This window comes from Pinus tabuliformis, chromosome 2_1, assembly GCF_031772625.1.
Source record: "Pinus tabuliformis cultivar Carrire ecotype Pingquan chromosome 2_1, CPIR1, whole genome shotgun sequence".
NCBI classification, from domain to species: Eukaryota; Viridiplantae; Streptophyta; class Pinopsida; order Pinales; family Pinaceae; genus Pinus; species Pinus tabuliformis.
In genome coordinates this window covers 856720445-856746559 of record NC_142299.1, presented here as the reverse complement: position 1 = coordinate 856746559, position 26115 = coordinate 856720445, and the positions used below count along the sequence as shown (strand labels likewise).

General features: G+C 38.3%; 1 pseudogene; it reads right to left on the bottom strand.

Annotated features, from left to right (window-relative positions):
- Positions 1-2017: 2017 nt before the first annotated feature.
- On the bottom strand, positions 2018-6632 carry LOC149203371 (RING-box protein 1a-like; annotated as a pseudogene).
- Between the last annotated feature and the right edge of the window lie 19483 nt (positions 6633-26115).

Below are 26115 nucleotides of genomic sequence, written 5' to 3'. Positions count from 1 at the left end.
AGTTCACCACACTTTTATTCAACCTTTTAAAAATCTAATATTCTTGAATTAAAACTTCTCAAATTGATTTAGTTTCTCACTAGAGTATGCTATTGGTATCAAACACTATTTTAGTTGCGCGTTGCCACATCATTTTGTCAATTAATGCAAGAGCATTTGGACTTACCAAGCAATGTGATTGTATGTTCACATGTTGTGGTTAACATGAGATGAATCTCATTGACCTAAATGGTCAAATCAATTCTTAGTAGAGAGGGTTGGATCTGTCAAATTTATCTTTACATCAATTATTGTAATAATTAGAACATTGTATTATTTTTAGAGGCATATTATTATAAAAATTTAAGAGGCATATTATTATAAGAATTTATCTAATAATGAAATTTACAATCAACATAAATCATGGATTATATAAAGATTACGTTCTCCGTGTTTACAGTGTTTAATGACTTGAAACAACAATAGGAAGGTATAGAAATATTCTATTTTTAATCCAATGGAATATGCCTCTTAAATTTTTGTGAGTACAAAACTTTCCCTACTTTTGCTTTTGCTTCTTAACTCGATATGGCTCTCACTATTTCCATTTCACTAAAGGAAGAAATAATCAGTCCATCTATTAAATTATCATGAGAAAAATGAGAGATGCCTCCGTTATCCAACTTAGATGGTGTAGTTAGTTAAGTTAAGTTGTCAAATTTGAGGAGTAATATTTAGGGGAAAGCCATTTGGAATAAATTATTTCAAAGTATTGGTGACTCATAAAAGTTTTGTTATCAATTTTTAAATTATTTTCTTTTTCAAAAAGAAAAACATATTATCAATAACAAAATTTTAAATTTAATATCCAATTTCATCTTCCAAAATCTATTATCCATAATAAAATTTTAAATTAAATAACCAATTTCCTCGTTTAAAGTTTTTAATAAGAAATATAACTAAATTATTTAATTTTAATCCCATATATATTATTAAATGACTTTTATATTTTTAACATTAATTAATTTAACAATCATTCAATACCATCATAATTTATCATCTATTCATTATAAATATTTTGCTTCATATAGTTTTTAAAATTATTCAATTTTAAATAAATGATATTACAATTAAATTCTAACTTATATTTAATTTTTTTTTTAATATTTATGTTCTTGGAATCATTTAATTAAAAAAAATCAAATTACAATTATATATTTGATAAACAAACCAACAATATTATACAAATAAATTTAGAAAGAAAAAAAATATTGATTGCTTCGAAGGTTGTAGTATCAGAAATACCCAAGGGTGGAAATGAATCATATAGATGCCCCATTATCTTTAGAACAAGGAAAATGATGTGGCATCAAATACCATAGAATAAGGACCTTGAACATTATATGCTAAGCATATGGTCAAAGGTATGCTTGATTTCACTCTAAATTTCCATTTCTATTAGTATTTCATGTTTTGTAAACACAACAGAGTAACATTATGTGGATATATTATTTTATATTGAGAGGAGATTTCTCAAGATTCACATGGATTTTTTCACTCCAAAAGAAATATGTCCTTAATAAATTTAAAGAATTTAAGGCTCATGTAAATAGTCATAGAGAGAATACAATAATAACGTTGAAGAAAGAAGATGATGGAGTGTTTCACGAAAATGAAAGAATTTCATAAAAAAACATTGAATATCAAGGAAAAAGAATGCCCATACACACTTCAATGTAATGTAAGGGATCTAGAGAAATAGTGAAGAAGAATTAATATAAAACGCAAGGAGATTTATCAATGTGTTGGGTTAAGACATAAATTGTAGGGAAAAGAAGAAAATGCATACTGCATGTTACATTGTAAAGTGTTTTTTATAATAAATCATTTTCCAAAAATACATGACATTATTTGTAAGAAAACTTTAAATTACAAAAAGAAACAAGCCAACCAATTATATATTTGATAAACAAGCAAACAACATTATACAAATGAATTTAGAAAGAAAAAAAATAGGAGACTGGTAGTGATCACAACTCTAATGTCCATATTTCTAGAACTCCCACTCGCTACTATCTACAACAACATATACATAGTAAGGTGTAAAATAAAAGTACAAATGAATCTTAAAAGTAAACATCCTCTCTCATTGTCCAACCAAAGATAAAGTGAACAAAAAAACAAGTAACCATTTCCTTAAAAAGATTCATGTTCCCATTTCAAAATAATTTCACTCTACTAAAATGCAGCCCTAAAGACTGATTGCACAAGAAGGAAGTTTAGAATACATACTTAATGGGTAGACTTTTCTTGTCTTAAGCCACTGACTTATGCAGTGAAAATGAAAGGCATGATTACAAACTCCTGTTTCAAATATCAAAGAAAAACATATAAAATTTTCATAACCTTGAGCTTAAGTGAATAATAACAATAAGAATAATAATAATACATATTTTTAACATACCCCATGCAACTATGCATTCTTTAGTGGTCTCAGTTCCTTGATTTGCCTAACACTCTATACCTATATGTACAGAAGAAAATATAATAATATTATTTTCAAATCTCATATAATTTAGTCAAACTGATTCAAAAATATCCCCAAAACAATCCATTTTCTCAGGTTTCTACCATTAAATTATATAATTAAATCATAGTTACAGAGATCCATAATGTGGTTACTGCAAATTGCACAATTATCGACCTGGATGTTTGCATGCAGAAATGATTAGATTAAAATTTTCTTAGAATAAAATAGAAAATCATTCAAGTTAAACTAGAAGAGAGACATTCATGGCCATTTTTCTTTCTGGTGTTTTATTTCTTTTCTCCTTTTGAACAACAATTCTAATCTCCTCCTCACTAATGGTAACATAATTTTCAGCTTCAGTTTTGACATCTACAAAAAAACATGTTTAGCTTTGCTAGATTGAACCACCTTAGGGATTCTTTGATGATTCCCTGTATGTACTATTGCAGTGTCATGGATTATTGCTTTTTGCTTCCTTCTCCTTTCTTCTTTTGTCTATATATGGAAACTGTTGATCACATTAATAATATTTGGCTCTATAAAATAAATACCTTCCAACATCATTGAAAGACTCTTAGGAAAATCCTATCAAACAAAATACAATATGTCAATGATCAATCATTTATAAAAATTTTAGTGATCCTTACAATAATGCATAACATAAATATAAATAAACATGCTTACAATGTTATTTGAAATGTTGGATGTGATTTCATCACACAATGGTGTAGATTCTTCATATGTGTCATACTTGACCTTTTAGAGACGATATCTAACATTTTCATGTGTCTTGGGCAATTTTCCAAGAACATAGATAGTGTCTACATTCGGCACCAAACATATCTCTGGTACTCTACCCATCACCTCATATGGTCCACCAAAGTTAATCATACCAAAATATAGATAGATATGTGTACAATCATCTCTTTCAATATCTTTAACATGCAATGTAAAATTTATTTTATTTATTTCTCGTGAATTGCTACATTCAAGAATAATCTTAAATGTACTTGATGAGTCGTTTGCTTGACTTTTGTGATGTTTTTCAATTCGAGTATGTTCAATAGTATTCATAGATTGTCCAACTGAAACTTTAGATGATGGAATTGTTGTCCTTGTTTCAAGAAACATTCACATAGACCATCTTTGATGCCATCTTCAGGAATATATATATATATATATATATATATATATATATATATATATATATATATATATATATATATATATATATATATATATATATATATATATATATATATATATATATATATATATCTGTGTGTGTGTGTGTGTGTTAATTAAAAAAATACATATGCTAATTAGAAAAATAAGAATTTATTTAAAAAATATATAAATATATAAATAATCTAAATTTAATGTTAATTTATCTTTAAACAATATAAATTAAAGAAATTATAAAGATATTTAATTTTTTTCACAAAACTAAAATAATTTAACTATAATTTTTTTAAATTAAAAAAAAATAAAAGATTTTTTTTTTAAGAATGATACTTATATTGTTTAAGTAAATAAATATATAAAATTTTAAAACTCAATATATATGGTTTTAAAGAAAAAACTATTTTATTTATTTATTTATTTTTGCTTCTTTCAAATACAAAATCAATAAATGGATTTATTTTTTTGACATGGAAAAGGTTTGGTTTTTTTTTGTGAAGGAATTGAAATGCCTCCCAAACAAAATAGCGAAGATTGTGGGATTTCTTTAGAGTTTCTTGAATGTGCGATTAAAAATAAAATTAAAAAATTAATATATTGTTACTATTATAGGTTTAGATTAACTCTTGGAGATAGTACTAGAGGATAATCGGTTGAAGGAATTCATTGATAATGATATTCTGAAACCAGCAACATCTGATGCTAAGGATCTAGAAGAATAGAAGAATTGTGTAGCCAAGGTGCGGAGAACCATATTGGAGGGAGTACAATATCATATTTTCTCAAATCTCCATGGGAGATAGACTCTACATGTAATGGGGAAATCACTAACAGATTTGTTTCATAATAGCAGTGACCACAGGAAACTAGTACTTAAGGATGAACTTTGAAAAATCAAGATGTAGAAGAATGAGAGCATTCCACCATACTTGAGTAGGTTCACACAATGTCATGAAGAACTTGGTAAAATTGGTGCTATTGTAGCAGCATATGATTTGGTGGGCATATCCCTTCTAGCCCTTCCTAAGAGTCAGCACATCTACCAAGATTCAATGAATGGGAGGAAGAAAATACCAGATTTAGAATACTTATGGTCTAATTTGGTACAGGAGGAAATAAGGCGCAATACTAGAGATGGGACTTCATCCAATTGTGACAATGAGGAGAACTATGAAGAAATTCTGCAAATTCTCTACAAATCTTTCTCTTTGACCATATAGAAATGCAATATACCAAAGAAAAATACTATAATTTGCTTCTACTATCAAACTTGTAGAAGCTTAAATATTGAGAAAGATCAAGATGAACACATATAACCAGAAGAAGAAGAATCAATACACATGAAACACAAAAAATACTCAGGGGAAAGCCTTAGCTGAAAACCCCACTATCTGTGTTATCATACAAGGTGGAAATATATTAGAATTATATAAAGCCTTAGCTCTCACAGCTAGCCAGCTCTTAGTACAATCCTCTTGGATGCTCATAGGAAATCAAAGCTTCTCACAAGCCTTCCTCTCTGCCCTCCAAGCTTCTATTTCCTTGCACAATTTTCCATTGGCGATCCTACTGTTACCAAGTGTAACACTAATCTCACACCCTGTAAAATTGTGAAATACTCAAGGAACTTTAGTCCTTCTGCATGCATGAGTTTCTTTTATAGGAGAAAACATGCAACTGATAGTACATTGTCCTTGACATTTAGATCAACTAGGTCTTTCTCAGAATAGACATGCACGATTTTCTTATGAGGGAATCTTCAGTTATCCAGACTACATTTATTGAGTGCATCCATGCATCAACTAACTGATAACTCATAATTAGTTCCTCAAACAGTTTGGAGCTAATTTAACTGGACTTAACTCAGTAAACTGAGCTAATTAATTACAACTCAAATATAACTCAATCTTATCTACTTAATTATGGGATAATCTCCTTAATTTAAGGGATAATTGTTGCATGACTTTACAAAGACTTCTAACTTGAATTTCTCCAACCAATTAATCAAAGATGAATTAATTAATTATTTTTCAAGTAGCTGGTGAGACTAAATTCGAATTTTAATTCTCAATTTTAATTCAAGGACAAATTAAAATTGGAATATTATGGATTCTATTTTTATCATTTCTTGTTGCTATTATCAACACACCCTCTCAACAAGAAAGGAATTCAACTCGATCTCGATTCTGAACCTTTGGAATGTTATGCATGCAACACTTCTCTCTAGTGTTGTTGCTCCATCAACACCAGAAGAAAAAAAAATATCCAACCTGAATCAGTATGATGCATTTATCATCAAAGTCTCTAATTGTTATTACCTCTGTCAATTGAAAACTTTGTGCTTCTGCTGACTCTACCTTTCTACATTGTAGTCAATCCTTCTCTGCACTCTTCAGTATCTAACTGGTCTAGCATCTATCCCTTTCATAATAATAATAATATATTTTTTTAACATACCCCATGCAACTGTGAATTCTTCAGTGGTCTCAGTTCCTTGGTTTGTCTGACACTTCATACTTTTATGTACAAAAACAAAGATAATAATATTATTTTCAAATTTCATAAACTTTAGTCAAACTGATTGAAAAATCTCCCAAAAAAATCCATCTTGTCAATTTTCTACTATTAAATTATATAAAAAATAGAACACACAACGATCCATAATGTGGTTTCTGCAAATTGCACAATTATCGACCTGGATGTTTGCATGTAGAAATGATTAGATTAAAGTTCTGTTAGAATAAAATAGTAAATCATTCAAGTTAAATTGGAAATTTTTAGTGAGAAGGATTCTTATTTGAGAGACAGTTTGAAGACTAGTGTAAAACGACTCTGTTTTAAATAAATAAATAAATGCAACAAGGTTGGAAGCACATGATACCCATGCCCAGAGTGCAACAACACTCCATTTATTAATTTCGAATCTGTTATTCCTGGTGGAATTTGTTCATGGTGCCACAACTTGACCACTAGAGCCCTCTCCCTCTCCATCTCCTATAGACTCTTGAATCATCCTCCTGTCTGCATCTCTTGATGCCATCAAGCCCGGCCCTACCCTACCAGATTTCCCTATGAGATCGAGATTGCATAGTTTCTGCCCTACCAGATTTTCCTACGAGATCGAGATTGCATAATTTCTACCCTACCAAATTTCCCTACAAGATCGAGATTACACAGTTTTATGTTGAAACAAACGATCAAAAGTACGGCCTAGACACTTTTGGGTAGTTTAAGTAATTTCAGATCATGTATCAATAAAACTCCCTATGAGGTTGTGGTTGGTTGCACACACAATTTTAGGTTGAGACAATATGATCTCACATATATATCAAATCGTAATTGTCCATCTCTCTCTCTCTCTCTCTCTCTCTCTCTCTCTATATATATATATATATATATATATATATATATAGATAGATATATATTCAAAACGTGAAACTTCAATCTATTTATATGTGCCCTTTGGCGGTTCAATTTTTTATTACGAATCAGCCGACCATAAAAGAAAATATGAATTTCCTTCCACTAAATCAAGACTTTCTAATAAATTGATTTTATTATGAGTAATAAATGTTGATTTCTTTATGACATTATCCTCGTGACATAAATTTTGGTAACAATATTCTTAATAGGTATTTATTAAATTTTACAATAAAATATATTTTGTTTATTTATTAATAACTTGCAATATGAGATGGATTTGAGGGGTGAGAAAGGGAGAGATAGATAAAAGTGGAGAGAGAGAGTTAGAGGGGAGAGATAAAGAGAGACAGGTTCAGAAGAAATAGGTAGGGACATAAAGATAGATATGGTTTGGGGAGAGAGAGGGAAGAAGAGAGATAGCAAGAGAGATGAAGGGAGAGGTATAGAGAGAAATAGTGATGGGGGGGGAGAGAGAGAGAGATAATGAGGGAGGGAGGGAAATGGAGAGAGAAATAACGTGAGAAAAATGGAGATAGAGAGATGGAGTGAATGGAGATTTCATTAATTTAGCTAATTAGATTTATTGTTAGTTTAAGTAGCTCTATCTATCATAAGAACTAGTGGAGGTCAAGTTATGGAAGTGGAACTTCAACCACACTCAGTGATCAACCAGTTAACTAATCAATCAACCCAAAATAATTGTTGCATGTAGAGAATTTGAGTTGCCCAATTGAGTTGGAGATTCCAAGGGAGTGTACTATCAATTGTAGCATATTCCCATCTATACAGGTGATGCATGCAGTCACGTGAAGGACCCTAGGGAATTGCACAATTCAATAGTGGGAAATTCCTAAATAATAGGGGCCAATTTTCCAAGGAAACATTACAAAGAAATAAGAGCTTAGGGGGCTTGAAAATTGGCTAAATGTTGGTCAGAGTCAGTTAGTCAAGCAAGGGGATAGACTATACTCTTGTATGTTGTGCTCAAGATTGAGTAAGCATACATATTTCATCTCTATTCTATATGGTGGATTAACTTCTGCAGATAAGTAGAGTAGCTTCAAGTCTTGTGATTTAGTAAATTGATGAGTAGTATTGAATCTACACATTAATTTCTAAATGATATGAGAGTTGGAATCACTCTAGAGTAGATATTTTGAAGTTATCATTGTAGGAGATTTAAATTTGAAGATCAATCTTGTAGGTTTTCTCCAGGACTGAGGAGATGGCTTTCAATAGACTAAGTCTTGAGTATTCCCTTGAGGGAAACTCGAATTATGTTGCATGGAAGTACTGTATCGAGGCAGTACTAGAGGATAATCGGTTGAATGAATTCATTGATAATGATATTCTAAAACCAGCAACATCTGATGCTAATGATCTAGTACAATGAAGAAGTGTGTAGCCAAGGTGAGGAGAATCATATTGGAGGGAGTATGATACCATATTTTCTCAAATTTCCATGGGAGATAGACTCTGCATGCACTGTGAAAATAACTGGTAGATTTGTTCCAGAATAGCAATGAGCATAGGAAACTAGCACTCAAGGACAAACTTCAAAATATCAAGTTGCAGAAAAAAGAGACCATTCCACCGTACCTGAGCAGGTTCACACAATGTCATGAATAACTTGGTAAAATTGGTGTACACATAAGAATACAAGCAAAAAGACCTCAAGAGGAGCAATAGGTGAAGCTTTGGCTTCACAATTCGAGCTTGATTTTACTCTCATTGCATGCATGGCCCTCATAACGATGGGAAGTGTATGTTACATGGAAAGTGATGCCTTGTTCCATATGACGGGGAACAAATATTTTTCAGTGATTTGGAGGAGTAGGATCTCCAAGTGCACATCAAGATGGGATATCATGGAAGGTACATTGTGATCAGGATTGGTGCAGTCACTTTTCAGAGGGAGTCGGGCTCCCCTGTCAGTCTCAGTGATGTGATGTTATTTCTGGGTCTAAAGAAGAATCTTGTATTTGTTATAGTTCTGGAAGATCGTGGCTACAATGTGATATTCAACAAAGGAAAGGACTTCCTGAGACAAATATCCATAGCATAAGTGAAGAATATTGAGGTTTGTGTGAAGAACCTCTACAAGCTAGATATGGAGGGTTGTGATTCATTGAGCACAAAGGAAAAGAAGGTGTAGAGTCATAATGCCAGTGAAATTTAGCATAAAATACTTTGCCATTTGCATCATGGCACTTTGAAGAACATGGAATAGATTACAACAGGCCTCCCTAGAGGAGCACTAGAGCAACTGTTGTTGGGAAAAGTATCCAATACGGAATGACCCTATCGCTAATGGTTGATCCAACCTTCGCTCCTTACTGCTTGCTCCTAGCTCCTTGCTCTTTCACTGGCCCAGCTACACAAAGATCCTGTAAAAGCACAAGAAAAGGAAACTACAAGAAGCATACATCCATAACTGATTTAAGGATTAGAATAAATCAAATATACAAGCATCAATACGCCACAAAGATACATGCATATAGAAGAACCTCAAATTCTTTTATTAATAGAAGAAGTAAAGTTCCGAGAGTGTTACAACCATAAGAGGCCCAATCCAGCAACACCTCCCAGCAGAAAGAAATCTCCTCTTCACCTCCTTCAAAGCAATCACCCAATAGTTCTATACTCAAACCAATAGCACTTCCTTACTTGCACAAAATTCCAGCCTCCCTAGACCTCATGAGAGAGCTCTATATATAGGAGATTTGGAGAAAGGATGAGTCAGCTTGAGGCTGGAATGAAGCTGATTAGTGTCCTCTCCCACTTTAGTTAAACTTCAGTTCTTGAGTCCACTTGGAGATTCTTGCTTCCACTTGGAGATCAAGACTCTCTGACTCATCACAAGGTGAATTCCTTGACCCAAGTGTCAGTTTGGAAGCTTCCTGGGCAAATGACACCTTGCAGAATGACTGTGCCACTTGGCCAATCTCACCCAGCGCAGGTAGCCTTCATTAGATTTGACATTCAGCGCAGGTACAGAGTGGAGCAGTTGACATTCAGCGCAGATGCTCAGTGGAGCAGCTGACATGATCCAGAAATAGCTTGTTTTTGAGTGTTTTCAGGTGGAGAACTGATTTTCAGTGCTGTGGTTTGCTGACCTTGTTCCTCTAGGGGTAGGAACAACATGTTTAGGGACTTTGGATCCCTCAGATTATTGACATTTCATGCTTCATGCTGTTAGGCACAAAAATGTCTATAACAGTTGCCCCCTAAAGTATGAGGTCGTTTATCGGGTGAAATGCTTTATCAGGAGGATCCGAAGTTCATTCAATCGCTGAGAGGTGCCCTGTAATAAAATACAATACAATACATTATTTTTCATTCTGCTTTCATGATCTAGCTGAGGCGGGCATTCCCATGCTCAGCTTTATAAATTCATTTTGGTACATAGAACAGACGACCGTCTGATGGTAGACTGATAATTCTCTGCTGAAATTATCATCCTTTGAGTAGGATGATCATCTGTTGCAATGATGTACATAACAAATGTCTTTATATCCTGAATATATATATCGCAGCCCGGATGGATGAAACTAGATCCGGGGTCTTCAAACTCGTTCGATCTTCACTCTAAGTACAAGTCGATCCATGTGAGAATTGCGCTGAAGTCGAACATGGAAAGACATCGCTTGATTACCGGTCAATAATGTAAACCGTTAACAAGCGCGAGAGGAATCACCAATAATGACAATGACCCTCAAGGTACTGCAGTACAATTCACGTGGTGTGAATAAAGGACTTGACGTCGAACACCACGTAAAATCTTCTGGTCGAAGGTCATTGATGTATACCTGTCGCCGGAAGTGAGAAACTTGCCATTGAGGCATGCAAGCTTCAAAGTACTGGGGGGGGTGTTCCTAGATCAACTTCTTGGATAATGGGCTGAAGTCGACAAGAAGCGATCCGTCAAAGGAGGGCCTTAATGAATCCCACATCAGTGACACGGAACGGAGTTAATGATTTTAGTGGAGGTGAAAATAACCTGTGAAATATGATTCAGGGTGGTGATCATGGGTGGATGAAGGATAATGTATGGCAGTGGATGGGACACGGTTGACTCTTTCTGAACAACATCTCTTGAACATATAATGACACAGATGTGATGGATCGGTAGCATTACCCCAAATGTGGATGGTTTGGCGAGGACCATGGTGATGAGACCGGTGAATGAAACAACCCAACCCGATGTGATACGGAGGACAAAGTGTCATGTTCAAGAGCGACTTGCTACCATTAAAGCTTTGAGGTTCTCCCAATTTTTCCCCTGTCATTTCTGACCAGTACCTCTTTATTTTTGTCAAGCTTGAGGAGGATAACATATGCTTGTTCTATAACCTGCCCTTCGGGCAAGCCCATCACTATGTTTTAATGAGCCTAGCGATAGGGAAACTCGTTCTCGTCTAAAGACAAGTTTGTCGCTATTTAATCATTTTAACGAGTCTAATGACAAGGAAAACTCGGTCCTTTTCATTTTTAGAGAGTCTGAAAAGGTACAGAAAGTTAACTCCAAAACTCCTTTTTCGTCATCTAATCCCTTAAGTCCGAAAAAGTATAAAACAATACAGAAGGGATGAGTTTTCGATAACTTTAACGAGCCGAATAAAACAAGCACTCGACCTTTTTGTGCAATAATCCCTCAGGTCCAAAAAGATTAAAATCTAGAGGAGGGATAGCTCTTCCGGTCGCTTTAACGAGCTGGAAGGCCAAAACTCGGCAAACTTTTCATATTTTACGAGTCAGGAGAAAAGAGCTCAAAGAAGACTCATCTTTTCAGGAACGACTGATAAATAGGGATAGCAGCAGATTCCAGGTACAGGTTGGAATTTTCCAATCACGGCAGTGTCACAAGGATGGCTAAGTGAAATCACTTTTCGCAGCTATTCCTCAAAATGGGTAAACAATCATATGGAGGTGAACGATTAGCCAAATGAAATGGAGGTGGCGGGTGCAAACACGACCAAGGCTTTTATGGCTAATAAATTTACGATCACAATGGTTATTTACCGGTACTGGGTTCATTTTTTAAAGAGCTTGAATGCGCCAAAACATTGCTCAAAAGCTTATGTTTATTTTTTAACGAGCATGAACTATGACGCTAAAACTGCTCAGATCTCGCTTTTCTATTTTTTAACGAGCATAAATTCTGCGGTAAAACTGCTCGAATTATATGGTCAAAATTTTGATTTTTTACCATTACTAGCTTTTCTCTCTTCAAATATAGTATTGTTTTTTCAATTGCTGCAACAAACTTTGTTAGAAATGAATAATATTTGCATGAAAATGAGATTATAACCCTAATATTTCACTTTAAACTGTGTAAAAAGCCATTAAAAGGTGTTTTTACCTCTCATTTACCATTTCATTTGCATTTGGTTTGTTGGAGCTCTGGAGGTGCCTCTTCCCCCTTGATTTTCACCAGCTGATTCCGGGAGATTCTGCGGACGATTTTTGGTGCCGTCTGGACCAGGTAGGAGCTAAACCCTAGCTCTTTCTTTTCATTGTTTTCTTTTCCTGTTTTTTGCCTATTTTTTATCAAATCAGGAATTCACTCTTTCTCTTGTTTGATTTGCAGGGAACCTTGAACAAAATGTCCCTTACATGGCGCGAACGAGAACATGAAGAGGAGGACATGATTTCCCTCCACGACCAGGTCACAGTGAACGCGCTGCAGAACTGTGGCCTGCTGAAGTTCTTCCGTATCTCTAGCATGAGAGCACAGATTTCTTTACTGCAGTATATGCTTGATGCTTGGGATCCTGTTAACCAAGTGTTTCAGATTAGGGGGAAGACCATCCCCTTGACCATATAGGACATGTACTTCTTGACTGGGTTGTCAAGACGAGGTGCCCCCATTTCCTTATTAGGTACGGCCCGGGGGACTGATTCCACCAGAGATTTTGTCCGCCAGTATTGTAGGGAAGGTTCTCAACCGAGCAGAGACGGCAAGATTGTTATCCGTGAGATTACTGATCGGGCTCTCAGGTCCATTCTGTTCACTATTGGTAGGATGGCCGACAACGCAGCTCTACATGTTGCCAACAGTTCTTATATGCAGCACGCCTTGGAGTGTCTCCAACCGAAAGTATTCAACTGGTGTGATGCAGTACTTGTTCAGATGAAAAGTCAATTGACCAAGGTAAAGGACGGGAAGCTGAAGAACTTTGGATTTGGTTCTATTCTGACTACCTTTGCCTTGGAGAAAATCCCACTAATGCAGCCTCAGTACATCATACTTGACTTGCCTTCTCCGACCGAGCCACGCATGCAGAGGTGGGTTGACCACATGTCTAGGCATGCAGGTCAACCTCAGATTACTTTTACTGAGGCCTTCTTTAGGTGGTTCGAGCGCCAGGAGATGGCATTTTCTGAGTATCCATATGTGGGTATGGATTTCCGAGGTGATCCGGATTTGGTGCTACCGGACGGTGAACAGTGGGGTGCCATTGGTAAACTCTTTGACCATATTACTGTTTATTGTTCTTATTCATAATGTTGTTGTGCTTTATTCTATCAAGACTTTTAATTGTACTCTTGGGTGCATGCAGATATTGGTCCTGTTCGTCCCGCAGTTCGTCCGAGATCGCCGGCTACTGCCCCGGCAGGGGAGCCTGCTAGGAGAGTTGTTATTCGCGATCTTGACGACACTGAGACCCTTACAGTTGTGCAGGAGCAGGTTGAGAGCCTTACTCGTGGCCTTCCGGATGTACAGATTGACGAGTTACCTTTACAGATGCAGCGACATACCATTGGTGTGCCTAGACGATGGACTCGTCTCTTGCGCATGATTGCACAGGCCGTGACGTACTATCATGAGCACCACTAGGCTAGGGTGCCCCCTAGCATCTTTTTGAGTTTTTAGGTCGTATGACCAATTTTTTCTTGGTTACAGAACATTATGTATGAACTTATATAAACAGCTTATATGTATTTTGATTTTCGGGTTTTATTCTGGTTGATTTGTATGATCCATATGTACAATCTTTGATGATGTGTCCCTTTTTATAAATGTTGCAAATGTCTATCTAACACATAGTTAGCTAGTGAGTCAGTTAATGTGTTCAAGTTTCTTGAAATATGTTGATATTGAATTGAATCAAATCGTCTTTCCAAGATCTTAACCCTTAGGAACATGCGATAAATAGCTGGATTGCAGACAGAATATATACCATTGAGTTGTAGTATTACGAGCTGTGAGTCTAGCCTGACCATTAGTCGGCGTATGCCACGTGTGATGGCATCAGAGAGTAGTTCTATCAACGCACTATACTCAGCGATGTTATTCGTTGATTGCCCAATACATACACCTCTGAAACTTACTAACTCACCGCTTGGATCAAAAATGGCCCAGGCTGCGGAGGACAGGTTCCGCGAACTACGACTCGCTCCGTCAGCATACCCAACACATGTCTCTAGAAGGTTCGACATCTGAAACGGAAAAAGGTGGATCACTCGACCAGAACAAACACTTTAGCGAAAACAAAATACAACAAAAGCATGCAGGTTACCATTTAAGCATAGTAACGCTTGAGGTACAACCCGTTGCGGGGCAGCGCCAGTGGAATTCCATCGTAATCCATTAACTCGTAGGCTCCTTTTGCTAACACCCTTTTAACAATATAGGGGCCCATCCATAAGGACTTGAATTTACCTGCTCCCAATTTATCGGATTCTTGGTCATAAAGCAAGACCAAATCACCTTCTCAGAAGACACGGGGTTTGACATTTTTGTCGAATTGAGCCTTGACTCGTTTCTTATGGGCCTCGTTAGCCAAAGCGGCGTCACGACGGGTTTCATCCAACTGGATTAATTCCAAGAAACGAGCCTCTTCTTCTGAGGTTCCGGGGAGAAGATCGATTGCGAGTTTAAGCGATGAAATTTCGCACTGGATTGGTAAGACTGCTTCCAGGCCATACACCAGTTGAAAAGGTGTGAACCCGGTTGCGTTCTTTACCGAGGTCCGGTAGGCCCACAAAGCTGAGTACAGGATTAGGTGCCATCTTCTTTTATGAACCTCGATCATCCTTTGCAACATATGCTTCAGGACCTTGTTGATTGCCTCAACTTGTCCGTTGGCTTGCGAATAATATGGGGTAGAGCTGTCGTGAGATAGCCCTAGCTTGGCAGCTAATTCGACCATCATGTGATTGCGAAAATGCGACCCATGATCTGTAACTATAGCTTGTGGTACGTCGAACCTGGTGACTACATGATTGAAAAAGAAAAGGGCAGCTGTTTCACCAGTGTTATCCAATGTAGGCATCGCCTCGGCCCATTTGGTAAAATAGTCAACAGCGACTATAATATACCCATGCCCCCCGGTCGAGGTGGGGTTACATTGCATGAAATCAATGCCCCACTTGGCGAAGGGCCCAACAGCAACTATTGGCTGTAAAGGTGCGGGCGGTCGTCTGGTTTTGCTATCAAAGATTTGACAAGCATGGCAACTTCTGACTGCGGTTATGCAATCTTTGAACATGGTTGGCCAGAAGTATCCTGCTCGTAAGATTCTTTGTGTTGTTGCATATCCAGATTGATGCCCCCCACACGCGCCTGAATGACAATCATTCAGGGCTTTTTTGGCTTCCTCATGGGTAAGGCACCTCCTCAGATTGTATCGACACCACGACGGTAAAGTGTATCACCGACGATCATGTAGTCTTTTGCTTGGTATCGTATACGTTTTTGTTCGGAGCGAGAGGTGTTAGGCCTGAACTTTTGGGTTTGGAGATAAACTATGATATCTCCATACCACTCATCGCTTACAGATATCAGAAACAAACTTTCGTCCACGATTGACTCTTCTGATGTTTCATCGTTGGACGATGATGGGAGGTGGCACAATAATTCTGCGAAAACTAGAGCTTTCTTTGATTTGGTTTCACAAATTCCAGATCAAACTCTTGAAGGATCGCTATCCATTTTGAATATTTGCCCCCAAGCAACTGTCGCGACAGTATATAAGTCATGGGGTTGCAATCTGACAAGATGGTAGTTTTCCGAAAGAGGACATAATGTCGAAACCTTTGAATCGCTTGAACAGCTGCAAGCGCTAGTTTTTCAACATAAGAATATTTACTTTCTGTATCGTTTAAGTTTTTACTTAAATAATAGATAGGATGTTCTATTCCATTGACTTCTTGAACTAAAACCATCGCAATGGTCGTATCCGCTGCAGCTAGATACAGGTTAAAATCTCTTTGATAGTCCGGGGCGTACATTAATGATGCTTTTACTAGACAATTTTTCAGAGCATCAAAAGAAGCTTGTGCCACCTTGTCCCAGACAAAAGGTACATCCTTTTTCAATAGACGAGTATAACCCTTAGCAAGTTCTGCGTAATTTGGAATGAACCTCCTCAGAAAGTTTGCTTTCCCTTGGAGTTTCTGAATCTGAAGCAAATTTGAAGGTGGAGGCAAATTAATGATTGGCTGAACCTTGCAGGGGTCGAGACGAATCCCATCTTTAGAGACTACAAAGCCAAGTAACCGACCAGAACCAATGCAAAACACACATTTGTGCAGATTGAGTCTTATCTTGTAGCGTCGGCAACGTAGAAATATAGCTCTTAAATGCTGCGGATGATCAGTCCGCTTTCGCGAATGAGCTGGAAGATCGTCGAGATAAGGTTGAACAATGTTCTTGATGTCATGGAAGGCATAATTCATCGCCCTCTGAAACGTCGCCCCTGCGTTCTTTAAACCAAAGGGTAATTTTCGATAAGCGAATGTGCCCCACGGACAAATAAATGCAGTCTTAGACTGGTCCTGTGGGCGGATATTTATTTGATTATACCCGGAAAATCCATCCATAAATGAAAAGATTTCACATCCGGTGCATTCATCAATTATCTGGTCGATGAAGGGTGTAGGGTAGTTGTCCTTCAGACAAGCTTGGTTTACATCCCTATAATCAACACACACTCTAATCGTCCCTTGTTTTTTCATAACAAGGACAATATTCGATACCCAATTGGTTAGAGGAACCGGGTAGATGAATCCAGTATGGAGGAGTTTTTCAACTTCTGCCTTAATGGCAGCGGATTTCTTCGGGTGCACTTGCCGAAGCCGTTGCCTTACTGGTTTGACATCAGGATACATTTTAATTTCATGTTCAACGATACTCGAGTCAATGCCTGGCATTTCATCATATGACCACGCAAAGACATCTCTAAATTCGCGAAAAAGAGCGTTATATATTTCCAGTTCTGAAGGGGAACAACCTTTGCCGACATAAATATTCTCTACAACATCTGTTTTAGTCGAGATATTTATGGCTATAGTCTCTTCAATATTGGATAGGTTTCGCTCGGAATCCACCGTGTTTACAGTATTCGTTAGGAACTCAAATACTGAAGGGTGATAAAGGTCACTTTGAGTATCTTCTTCATATTCCGGAAGAAGGGAACGATGGTGGTGATCATTCCATGGTGCCCCCTCAATCATCATTGATTGTAAGATTCCTTCATCAGTCCCATGTACTTTCGACCAAGGATCTAGTGGGGTTCCATATTCGCTAGACCTATCTACCCAAACGCTTGACGAGCGTTGATTTGGGCTCGCCTCCCATGCTTGAAACATTGATTGCTACAATATTTCTAAAGGGCTTGGGGGCATAACCACTGAATGATACATGTTGACCCTCGTGGAAGATATCATGTTGCAGGTTGCTACAAACGGTACATTTCTTGTATAAATAGGAGGTGGTAGCGCGAAAGTTCCCATCAATGTGGGGTCTTTCAATAATCCTACTCCAATATCTTGAGCTGAATGGCTACTCTCACGGATCATGGGAATGCTTCCTGTAACTTGTGAACCATTAGGGAGGAAGTTCTGTTGGTCGACGATCATAATCCCTCCTTCAAACAGGAATGCGATCTTGCTAAAATAGGTCGACACGACAGCTGCCATGGCATAAATCCATGGTCTACCCAGTAGGATGTTATAGTCAAGATTTCCATCAATGACTTCTACATCAATTTCTACTGTTTTTCCTCCTAGTTCAACTTTCAAGTTATTAAGGATACCGTAAGGGGTATAAGTCCTTTCGTCGAAGGCTTTTAATGTTGTCGAAGATCGCGACAAGGTTGGAGATCCTAAAGTTTTCCAGCAACTCATTGACATAATACATGTCGAGGCTCCCTCATCAATTATCGTTCTGTGAACAGTTTTGTTGAGTGCTTTCACTTGAATAAGGAAAGCTAACTGAGCTGATAACTGAGGATCATATCCCTTGTGATCAAAGGATACAAGATTGGAATCCTTAGGATCAACCCCACCAATTGCCGATAACAACGCCTGCCTTTGGGTTGGACAATTTTGTAGCACCTCAAGAGTCGACATAGCGGATGGCGATTGGGTCAAATCTTCCACTATATTATAATGTTGTGCCGCTCTGGCGCGAGGATTAAATGTCGACTTGTGTACTACACCCTTCGGTGGTTTTATTGTTAATTCAGGGATGGTGGGCGTTACAACTTCTGTCGATGTTGTTGTCGAACTACTCGGTTGATCTTTACCTTTTTCGTTCGACACTTGAGGATTTCCATAATCTTTGTTCCTTGTCGAAATCAAAGCATCATTCTGCTGTTTCGAAACCGACAACATAAGGACTTGCGACGGGGAAGCATTTCCACTATCAACCAGATTTTGACCTGGGTTGGGAAATGGATCAGTTAACACAGCTGATGTTTGGGAACTTTTAAAGAACCTCTTTAATTCAGCTTTGAATGGGCAATTCTTTGTGTTATGATCCTTATCATCACATATTAGACATGGATAATTTTGTTTCCCTTTGCCAGGAGGGTTTGAAGAATTTTTTCCAGGGGATGACTCACCCTGTTTCTTCTTCTTCCCTTTGTTTTGTTTCTTCTTACTTCCTGGTTGATTGGTTTCTTTGCCTTTATCTTCTGATACGGCATTTACTTCCGAAGCAAGAATTTCTTCTTTTGCATTTTGATCCGAATTCTTAAGGGCTTTCTTTGACGAAGCCTTTATCGATTTCGCGTTTGCTGTACCAATCACGCCATCACCGGCATGAGAGTCACTATTTGATTTAGGAGGGGGAGGAATTGAAAACTCTGGTCTAGGAGCGTAAGGTATTTTGTCATAGAGTGTGCCGGACTGAGTATAAACTAAGTCCAAATACTGTGCACGAGCAATCACTTGCTCCTCTGTTACGACTCCCCCCTTGGCCACATCTTCCGTAATAGCCGGAAGTAACGACTTTATAAACCATTCAGCTAATAGCTAATCGGGAACATATGTTTTCACCATCCTACGACGACGATGCCACTCATGTATATGATCAGATATATGGGTAGCAGTTGTCTGTTTGAAGTTGGTTAATATTTCTGTTCCCGTTTCATACCTTATCGGTAATTGAAAGTGGGTTAAGAAAGTCGTGGCAAGGGAACTAAAATTGTCGAAAGAGGCTCTTGGCAATTCAATATACCATTTAGCCGCTGGACCTATCAATGTCCTCTGAAAAAGGCGAAGCCTTATCCAATCGTCATTAAGGGTGTTCGACGAACACCACAGATGAAAAGTCATCACGTGATTCGACGGGTCTTCACCTGGATTTCCATTGAATTTAGGAATGTCAGACGGAAGTTTATGAGGAATCGCTGGCCACCAAGGGGTATAAGCAATCAGATCGTTCGTTAACCGATGTAAATCGGGTAACTCTAAAGTTGCCACGAATGGTAACTGTTGATTCAGGTTAGGCAAAGCATAACCAGGGTACGATGGAATCGCTTGAGCAGTGGGTCTTTGCATACCAGCATAATGTAATTGATGTTGGTATGACTGATACGGTTGGTGGACTTGACCACTGTAAAGTGGTTGGTTTTGACCGTTTTGGATTTACGGTTGTCCACTGTTCGCAAAGATCTACTGCTCAGAACCTTGGTACACTTGCTGGAACTACGGTTGTTGGTATTGTACAAGCCATGGTTGTGACGCCATGTTCTGTTGCGCCATGCTAACCATTGGACCAAGGTGTGGGGTAATTGTACCCGTTTGTACTTGTGTCGTCCCACCAGTTGGCGATTGTGGTTGTGACCCATGGTCAAGCGACTGTTGCATTACAACCTGAGAAATCTGAGGTTGACATGTAATAGGTATCGCTTGAACTTGCGACACGGTTACAATAGCCGGTGTGGTTGGGATGTTTGTCACAGGTACACACTGTTGCATAGAATATACAATCCTTGGTTGTTGAGGTAGCATAGGTACCCAACTACTTGATGCAATTCCAGTATAACCTGAACATTGTTGTGAACTCACGTATGGGTACCCTCCCGGAGGGGGTAATGAAAGGGCATATTGCCCCCCATACGGTAGCAATCCGGAACTAAGAGGGATTGTTAGTCCTTGAGGACTAGATGGCCCAAACTGACCTCCATGAGGATCAATCTGTCGAGTTTCAACATAAGAATTACCGGGTATTACTCCGGATGAACAAACTGGAACAGACCATACTGTCGAAATAGTCCCTTGGTGGACTCCTTCTAGCTGTTGAGAGCTAGTTGGGACAGCTGGTATGCCGGCAAACATCGTCGGAGTGACGGCAGGGACTTCTGTTGTCGCTGTGTCATTTGGCATAGTCCTAGATGATGACGGTTGTTCAGACATTTTAAGTCTATCCAATAGATTGCCTAGCGATTCTACAGGGACTTCCACTTGTGGTGGATTAACTTCTGATGAAGGAAATAGAGTGACCCCGACTCCAAAATGAGTTGGAGTACTTGCTTGTGGATCCTCTGCAATTTCCTCTATCGCAATCAAACCCGGTGGAAGAGGAAGACCGTCAGGTCCGTAAAATATTTCTGGTGCCGAAGAAGTGGTTGTTTCGACAGCGACAGTTGTTTGAGGAACAAAACTTTCTAGACCGGTTACAGATGGAACTGGTTCAATTACACAAGTATTTGCCCCCAGACTAGGATCAGTATTACTGTCCTTCTGTGACTGTTGAACTTCTTCTATAGAGGCAGGGTTTCCAGAAATGTTAGGAGTAACCGGAACCTCGGATGCAGTAGGAACACTTGTTCTAACTTTCAAAGGAGATTTTGAACCGGTTAAACGAGTTCGCTTTGCCCGTACTGTTTTCGATTCCGGGGACAAAGATGGTTGACTCGTAAGCCTCTGCGAACGATGGGGTTTCAATTGACTTTCTTCCACGATTGCGGATTACTCGATCAACTAAAATATTAAAAGGGGAAATTTGTGTTTCCGAATTGAATGAATTTTATTAGACGCTTTTAGACACAACTTGCTTTTTCACTTTTTAAGAGTCGAGAAAAAGCTAAAGATGACTCTAGTCTCCTTCGATGTATTAACGAGCCCGAAGTGACAAATGCTCGATTGGACTTTTTCAGTTATAGAGTTTCAAAAAGGACAAAAGAAACTGCTCTGGAGATCTAGGCAGAGGGTGTGCCAAACCTTTCGCAAAACCACAGAATACGTTTTACGGTACGAGTGGTCGATCTTCGTGAATGTTGTGTTCACTGCATTGCGATCAGTAGGGCGGCCGACACGGCTTCCTATGGATAAAGGCTTTGTTCCTATAGGGGTCTCCCAATATATACGTGACGGTACGTGGGAGCACAAGTCCGTATTAGTGCCACCGACTCTCAGGAGGAATCACCCACCTTCGTCGAGATCGACAGTCACTACGTTTAACAACGGCGGAACACGTCTCTAACTTAGACCTCTATGTGTTTGCGTTATGTTTCAAAGCGTTGTTAGGTTCATTCAATATATTTTAAGTTGATCTTTTTAAAGTTTTCCTTTCAAGGTTCACCACGAGATGTTTGATACAAATTCCTAAATGCAGTCTAAGATGAGAAGCAAGCTTTTTCAATCTTTTCGACTTATGAAAATCTTAACTACTGAGGGAAAAGAGAGACAAAATATTTTCACACAGATCAAAGAGCACTCTCTAATGCACTTTTTCCCTAACTCAACATACAAACTTATATGCAAAATGCAAAGATGCAGGTATTTCTTTTCTCTTTCTTAATGTTGGCGTAATGCAAAAAAGAAAGCTGTTGTATAATTTTGAATTCAATTTCAAGTGAAAGCAAACAAGCTTGTACAAAATCAAAAGACACCTTAAGATTTACTTGTTTCGACACTAGAAATATATAAATTCAAACCATATGACGAAAGTAAAAGCTCAATCAGCTATGAACAGCAAACAAACTAACTCTTAAGATCAAAACGACACTTTATCACAGGTCTAGATCTAAGAGGCCACAGCAAGACTAGTTCACTTTCGTTATGGGAAACTGTAAATGTATAAGAAATACACAAAGAACAAACGCATTTTCTTTATACAACTGAGGCAGAATAGTGACAAGGAAAGTTGGTTTCAGATAGGCACACTGACTGGTAACAAACAGCAAAAACAAGAGTGAAAACAAGGCAAGAAATAGCAGGAAACCCCAGTAGCACAAGGCAACACTGGTGCAGCGCAGGTGGAACACTGCCTGTTTGACCTTCAGCGCAGGTAGCCCCTTCGGGAACTGCGCTGAAATGCAAACAGCCTTTGTACAACCTGCACTGAAGAACGAAACTTTCGTTTCTGGTGGTTTCCGGGTCACAGATTGCTCAAAAATTCACAGTTTTTGCTCAAATCAGAAGCTATTAGTCAAAGACACACTAAGGGATGACAAGGAGGATGAAAAGCTATCACTAAGAGCTTATTAGAGTCCTTCTGGATCAGCTCTTCAAATCATAAACTTGCCCAGAAACTGAGCTAGAGTAGCTGCCCTCTACTTTGTATTTGAAGGATTCAAACACAGTTCGATTCGGTACTCCCTTTGTTTATGAAATGAATAGCAAAAACACAATCAACCAACAAGATACGATCCCCAGCGGAGTCGCCAATTTGTTGTTGGGAAAAGTATCCAATACGGAATGACCCTATCCCACTCTAAGGGTGATAGTACCTCAGCAATAACTGAATGCAAAGCTATTCAAGATTACTTCTTTATGAGATGAAAGAGAGAAGAGAAGGATGATCCACTAACCATTATCTTGCGCTAATGGTTGATCCAACCTTCGCTCCTTGCTGCTTGCTCCTAGCTCCTTGCTCTTTCACCGGCCCAGCTACACAAAGATCCTGTAAAAGCACAAGAAAAGGAAACTACAAGAAGCATACATCCATAACTGATTTAAGGATTAGAATAAATCAAATATACAAGCATCAATACGCCACAAAGATACATGCATATAGAAGAACCTCAAATGCTTTTATTAATAGAAGAAGTAAAGTTCTGAGAGTGTTACAACCATAAGAGGCCCAATCCAGCAACACCTCCCAGCAGAAAGAAATCTCCTCTTCACCTCCTTCAAAGCAATCACCCAATAGTTCTATACTCAAACCAACAACACTTCCTTACTTGCACAAAATTCCAGCCTCCCTAGACCTCATGAGAGAGCTCTATATAAAGGAGATTTGGAGAAAGGATGAGTCAGCTTGAGGCTGGCATGAAGCTGACTAGTGTCCTCTCCCACTTTAGTTAAACTTCAGTTCTTGAGTCCACTTGGAGATAAAGACCCTCTGACTCATCACAAGGCGAATTCCTTGACCCAAGTGTCAGTTTGGAAGCTTCCTGGGCAATTGACACCTTGCAGAATGACTGTGCCACTTGGTCAATCTCGCCCAGCGCAGGTAGCCTTCATTAGATTTGACATTCAGCGCAGGTATAGAGTGGAGCAGTTGACATTCAGCGTAGATGCTCAGTGGAGCAGCTGACATGATCCAGAAATAGCTTGTTTTTGAGTGTTTTCAGGTGGAGAACTGATTTTCAGTGCTGTGGTTTGCTGACCTTGTTCCTCTAGGGGTAGGAACAACATGTTTAGGGACTTTGGATCCCTCAGATTATTGACATTTCATGCTTCATGCTGTTAGGCACAAAAATGTCTATAACAGCAACATGATACATGAAAAGGGTGTACCTTAGCAAAGTACACAAAATGATACATGCAAAGGATAATTTCCAAGTCTGGGGTTTTTCTTCTACCAAAAACTCTATGTAACTTTCAAAACTCATAAAAAACACTAAGACAATGCTTGTAAACCTAAAAAGGAAAGCATGACTTAACCCGACCTTCCCCAAACGGAACTAACTTTCTATCAAACACTTGGAAATGCGCAACGTATGGGTCATGGTTGCAACTCTGAACATAAGGGACCAAAAAATTATCTTAGGTTTAACAAGAAGGGCCATTACCTTCTCACATTAGGTGTTACAACACCAATTAGGTCTTGCATCAATTATTTATTCATTTACAAATAAAAACATGAAAAGTTCCATGAATGAGAACTATTCCACAAAGTGTCCACATAAGAAGACAAGCAAGAAGACCTCAAGAGGAGAAACAAGTGAAGTTCTAGCTTCACAATTCGAGCTTGATTTTATTGTCATTGTATGCATGGCCATCACAATGATGGGAACCATATGGTACCTGGAAAGTAGTGCCTTGTTCCATATGACAGGGAACAATGATTTTTTCAGTGATTTTGAGGAGAAGGATCTCTGAGTGCACACCGATATGGGATATCATGGAAGGTACAATGCAACCGGGATTGACACAGTCACCTTTTGAGAGGGAGTCGGGCTCCCCTCTCAGTCTCAAGGATGTGATGTTTTTTCTGGGTCTAAAGAAGAATCTTATATTTGTTGCAGTTATGGAAGACAGTGGCTACAATGTGATATTCAACAAAGGAAAGTAATTCCTCAAACACATATCCATAGGATAGGAGAAGTATATTGAGGTTTGTGTGAAGGACCTCTACAAGCTAGATATGGAGGGTTGTGTTGCATTGAGTACAAAGGGAGAGAAGGTGTAGAGTCACGATGCCAGTGAAATTTGGCATAAAATTCTTCGCCATTTGCATCATGGCACTTTGAAGAACATGGAATAGATTACCACAGGCCTCCCCAAAGGAGCACTAGAGCAACATGATACATGCAAAGGGTGTAACTTAGCGAAGTACACAAGAGGATACATGCAAAGGATAATTTCCAAGGTTGGGGCTTTTCTTCCACCTAGAACTCTATGTAACTTTCAGAACTCATAAGAAACGCGAAGACAATTCTTATTAACCAAAAACAGAAAGCAAGACTTGACCTGACTTACCCAACTAGAACTGAAATTCCATCACACACTTGGTAAATATGCAATGTACAGGTCATGCTTGCAACTATGAACATAAGGGACCAAAACATTATCTGATGTTTAATAGGAAGGGTCATTGCCTCCTCACATTAGTTGTTACAACTCCAATTAGGTTTTGCATCCATTATTTATTCATTTACAAATAAAAACATGAAAATTTCCATGAAAGAGAACTATTCCACGAAGTGTCCACATAAGAAGACAAGCAAGAAGACCTCAAGAGGAGCAATAGGTGAAGCTTTGGCTTCACAATTAGAGCTTGGTTTTACTCTCATTGCATGTACGACCATCACAATGATGGGAAGTGTATGGTACATGGAAAGTGATGCCTTGTCCCATATGATGGGGAACAAATATTTTTTCAGTGATTTGGAGGAGAAGGATCTCTAAGGGTACATCAAGATGGGATATCATGGAAGGTATAGTACGACCAAGATTGGTGCAGTCACCTTTCAGAAGGAGTCGGGCTACCCTCTCAGTCTCAAGGATGTGATTCTTTTTTGGGTCTAAAGAAGAATCTTGTATCTATTGTAGTTTTGGAAGACTGTGACTACAATGTGATCTTCAAGAAAGGAAAGGAATTCTTGAGACACATATCCATAGGATAGGTGAAGAATATTGAGGTTTGTGTGAAGAACCTCTACAAGATATATATGGAGGGTTGTGCTGCATTGAATACAATGGCAGAGAAGGTGTAGAGTCATAATGCCAGTGAACTTCAGCACAAAATACTCGGAAATTTGCATCATGTCACTTTGAAGAACAAGGAATAGATTACCACAGGCCTCCCCAAAGGA